This window comes from Pimephales promelas, chromosome 3, assembly GCF_988280905.1.
Source record: "Pimephales promelas chromosome 3, fPimPro1.hap1.1, whole genome shotgun sequence".
NCBI classification, from domain to species: Eukaryota; Metazoa; Chordata; class Actinopteri; order Cypriniformes; family Leuciscidae; genus Pimephales; species Pimephales promelas.
The window spans coordinates 29003970-29009054 of record NC_142771.1 but is presented as its reverse complement, the minus strand read 5'-3'; the positions used below and the strand labels follow the sequence as shown (position 1 = coordinate 29009054).

Here is a 5085-nt window from a genome sequence, read left to right as displayed (position 1 = left end):
TATGTTAATATGTTTGGCAGTAAACGCGATTCATTTATGGTGTAATTCTGAACCTCTTGGCTTGCCATAATCCTAACCAAACCAAACATATATTACACACGGTGTGTTTCCTATGCACGTAAAAACAAATTTTCGCGTATGAGTTGCACGATAAACACACTGCGTGTGAGACGCATTTAGTGTGACCGGCCGTGCTGTTGATATACTGCCGGGTTGATATACTGTATCTATGGCAACCAAACGTCACTGGTGTAAGGGTTAGACCACTAGGGGGCGCCATCTGCCCAAATATATCTGCGTCTCATTTCACGTTAAAGGGTGCCATGTGCGTTGGATATTTACGCTTTTGCAAAAGCGTCCGATATGGCGCTTTAGGATGAGAACGGGCTCGACGGTCAGATTACGTTTTGGCAGGGGAAAAACTGATCAGAAAATGTAACGAAAATGTAACAGAAGTTGTAGAAATGTAGTGGAGTAGAAAGTATAATAATTGCTGCAAAATGTAACGAAGTAAAAGTAAAAAGTAGGCACTATTTATTGTACTTAAGTAAAGTAAAGATACGTGAAAAATGTACTTAAGTAAAGTAACGAAGTATTTGTACTTCGTTACATTCCACCACTGTCTCATAGACCTGTGGTGAGGTTGATCTCTTAAACCAGTTCGTTCCAGGCAACCTGTAACTCGTGTTTTTCCAACCTTATACCCGTTAAAGTGCACTGTAATGACAGTCAAACCTGAGATTTCACACCTGTGAACAACTTGTACTAGATCGATGTAGGCTACTCCCAGTTACGAGGTCTGACGAAACGTAGCCTGCGGTACACGGTGAGAATGCACTTTAGGCCAATATAACGTTAGTTTTCAGTCCATTGAGTGTAAGGATAAATTAATAATACCAACATTTACAAATATAGTCAAATAAGAGGTATAACAGCTTTTCTTGCCTTATGCGCTGTTTTTTCCTCCTTACAGGTAGTTTCCCTCAAATAAACAAGGAGTTAGCACCTTTGTCAAAAGAAATTACAAATGCGCATAAGCCCCGTAAGGTCCGCAATGCTGGTCTGTTTACATCTAGCTACCACAATACCTTGCGCTCAGGTAGTTTGGCGTGAGTCGTGGTTTGAAGTCATAACCCAGATAGCAGCTGACTCTGGGCCGGATCCGCCTCCAAACCGGCAGATCCGTGTAACAGTCACCCCCGTTTTACTGCCTCATTCCAGATACGGCCCGCATGTAGTCTGTGTACATCGGGAGTAGGCGTGAACATCCATCAGTCGGCGGAATCATAATAGTTCTGGCCCGGACTCGTCGGAACGAGCGCGCGAATTGTTTCCTTTTTTTTTTTTTTAACCGGTTCATTCCAGATTAGAAGTCAGTCGGCGGAATCGTTGTTGTTCTGGCCCGGGGCCGTTGGAACGAGCGCGTGAACTGTTGGTCATTTGGATCTTCGGACTGCAAGCTCCGTGGAAAGAGTTTATAACGGTAAGTTGAACGATATCAAACAGTCAAACAGTTTAGTGTGCTTGTTTTTAATAGCGGTGTAATGTTTGTTATCAACATTTCGGAAAGTTTTGACCGGGTTTTAACTTCTTACGATGGCTATTGAAGAAGATTGGCTAACGTAACGTACTCTTTTTAGCTGGGTTAGCTGAATGAACTGATAGCTAAGCTAGCATTAATAAACAACTTGTGTGTAGCTAGCTTAAACATTAATGCTGTTTAACGTTAGTTAACTTACAATGATGTTGTATACGTAGTTTTGAACAGCACTAACGTTAATTAACAGCACCTGTCTTCCTTTTTAGATATTTTCTTCACCCCTGGCTGCGAGAGCCCCGGATTAATAGGGTAAGTTAAAGTATTTTTTTCCGTTTTTTTTTTTTTTAAATCCTTATCCTGCTATGATAAAGCACAACATTATGAAGTTATGATAGGTAAAGTATTAAAAATCAAAGCTAGAAGAAATTAGAATTTTCATCTGACATTAATTATAAGTTAACGTTAATTCATAGGTGTAAATTAATTGTTTACTAAGTTCACTGTCAAATTATGACAAATATAAGGTCATTGGGCTGGAAAACGCATCTCTCCGTTTCTTTTCGTTGACTATGTATGAAATCCCGCCGTGGTATTATGGTTGAGCAGTGCCTGATTCATTTGGATATTTATTTGGGTTATGGCAAGCCACTTAACATTTAATCATTTTAACCTACTAGTCTCTATTTTCATGCTACTAGTACTTATTTTTTAGATATTAGTATCTATTTCATTAAGTACTAGTACTTATTCAATATCTACTAGTGTAATTCTTTAGATACTAGTGTTGATTCTTTAGGTACTAGAACCTTTTTAAAGATACTAGTACTTAGATACTAGTTCTTTTTTATTAGATACTAGTACTTATTCATTAGGTACTAGTACTTATTGCGATAGTGACTGACTATTCTTTTGTGACTAAATATTGTGACTTTTGTTGCCATTGACTTCCATGGGGATCTGTCATTCAGATATCAACTATTCAGTTCTGACTAGTATGTATTCCAATTGTGACTAGTACATATACATTAGATACTAGTAGTTTTACTAGTTTTACACTACTAATAATGCATAATAAGGGATGCAACTTTAAAGCCAAAAAAAATACTTTGATAGCAGTGCTGAAATAGATTGCAGTCATGACAGAACTGGTTACTCACATAATCACTTCCTCTTGAAAAGGTTGATTTAAGGATGATCCAATACAATCTAGTTGTGATTAGTTATTCATTTGTTTTGAGTTACTAAATGAAAGTCTACACAAAATTAGGTATTCTGCCACACCAACAATAGTAAACATGGGCAACATCTAAAGCTTTTCTCAAAACAGTGGGTTATTGGCTTGACTTAGAGGTAATTTTCAGAATTTGTACCCATCAACCAATTGACTTTCTCTCATAACAGAGGCTGTACGGAAGAACCAAGTTGCTAGCAGCGCATCGGACAACGAGATTAACCAGCACGCCATCCGCTGGTTCAACCCGGCCTCTGACCGCGGAGGTGGCCGCAAAGAACGTGCCATGGCCAGAGATGCATTAACCATGGTAAATTGTAGATAAATCATTGTGCTAGTCTTTTGTAGAAACATTTGTTTTGTGTTTAACTTTGCAAATTGTTGTTAATAGCATTGCAGCTACGTAGTACGTATGTAGGAACAGTGACATATTTTTTCAGGGCTGTCCTGGGAACGATAGAAATATTCTGTAGGATGCATCTATAGGACGAAAGGGATTGTGTAAGCCTATGTGTTTATTTATTACGATCACTTAGCAAATGACAAACTAAACCAACTGAGGTGAACTTTTTTCACCTCAAACCAACATACTTCCAGAGAAAACATCTATTAACTTGTTAATTTTAATGATTTTTGTTTGAAGTTTGAAAATGCAATACAGATACAGATTTAAAGGACAACTCCGGTGCAAAATGAACCTTTGGTCTAATTACACATTGCTACCTAGTCAACTGTTATCTGAGATTTGTTTTCATGATTGCCGAATGTAAATAGTTTTATCTCTGAAAACAGTTTAGCCTATAGTGCTAGTATAATGCTAGTATATAGGGCATAGAGTAATGACAAGTAAAAATTGCTTGTTATTACCACTAACAAGGCTCAAAATAGCCCCACACTAACACGACAGCATAACAAAGGTCCCTACATTCAAACCGAAGCATTGAGAACTTTGTCAGTGTCCATAGAGTTTAATAAGAAGATATTTTATACACACAGTCAACTTCGCGAATACAGGAAGAAGCCATCTTTGAAAATTAGTCTCTACCAGTCGATCTAAGAACGCCGATCCAAGTGCGCTGAACTGTGCAGAATCTTATATGGTCCGTTGTTTTCGGAAGAAACACAAACACGAACCGTTTTCTTCTCTTCAATATGTACACGTAGCCAACTGTTCGCACTCACATTATCACCTTATTCACATCTTACCGGTGGACATGGATCGGCGTTCTTAGATCGACTGGTAGAGACTAATTTTCAAAGATGGCTTCTTCCTGTATTCACGAAGTTGACTGTGTGTATAAAATATCTTCTTATTAAACTGTATGGACACTGACAAAGTTCTCAATGCTTCGGTTTGAATGTAGGCACCTTTGTTATGCTACCGTGTTAGTGTGGGGCTATTTTGAGCCTTGTTAGTGGTAATAACAAGCAATTTTTACTTGTCATTATTCTATGCCCTATATACTAGCATTATACTAGCGTTATAGTCTAAACTGTTTTTAGAGATAAAACTATTTACATTCGGCAATCATGAAAACAAATCTCAGATAACGGTTGACTAGGTAGCAATGTGTAATTAGACCAAAGGTTCATTTTGCGCCGGAGTTGTCCTTTAACTACAAAAAACACCCCAACTACAACAGTTAAGCATGTTTGCGGTACAAGATAATCATTCATTAGTTGTAATTGTGGTAAAATGTTCTCTTAATCTGGATTTTGATTTTAGGTCAAATCTTCCAGCCTAGTCCCCTTTAATATTACCAATCTCAGTGGATTTTCATGTAATTTGTGATTGCCATTATCAATTGAGTTCTTACACTCTTTTTATACTTTGCAGGAATGAACGCATCAGCCATCCCACACTCTTCCATGATGGTTTGTTGGACGTTATGTGACGGTTGTTCCAACAGTTGTTCAAGACAGAAATTATCTGTAGAAATGTGTTTATTAGACTGATTTTTAGTTTGGCAATTATCTACTTTGTTTTAAGTTTCTGTCCTGTCTTTTTTATTTTAGACATTTTAAAATAAAATTTTAAAATGTGTATTTTAAATAAAATTTTAAATGTGTCACTCATCTGTTCTATCACTTTCTTTGTTGAAATTCTATGCAGGACAAATAGAAACAGTCTGTGTAACAGCTTTGACTATCCATGCTTTGTGCTCCAAGAAAGAAAAGTAATCGGGTTTAAAATGCTAGGAAAAAGAAAACGCAAGTAAAACAAGAAATCGTAAGATGGTGGGGGAAGGGGATTACGGTAGTAATATTTACTCATTACAATTGACGACAACGTTGCCCAGTACAATTGCTCTAA

General features: G+C 37.4%; 1 long non-coding RNA gene across 1 annotated transcript; it reads left to right on the top strand.

Moving 5' to 3' along the window:
• Window positions 1–1205: 1205 nt before the first annotated feature.
• On the top strand, window positions 1206–4847 carry LOC120476226 (uncharacterized). Its single transcript, XR_005622083.2, has 4 exons — window positions 1206–1483; window positions 1807–1849; window positions 2942–3081; window positions 4609–4847. It is a non-coding gene; the product is annotated as an uncharacterized LOC120476226 (long non-coding RNA).
• Window positions 4848–5085: the final 238 nt, after the last annotated feature.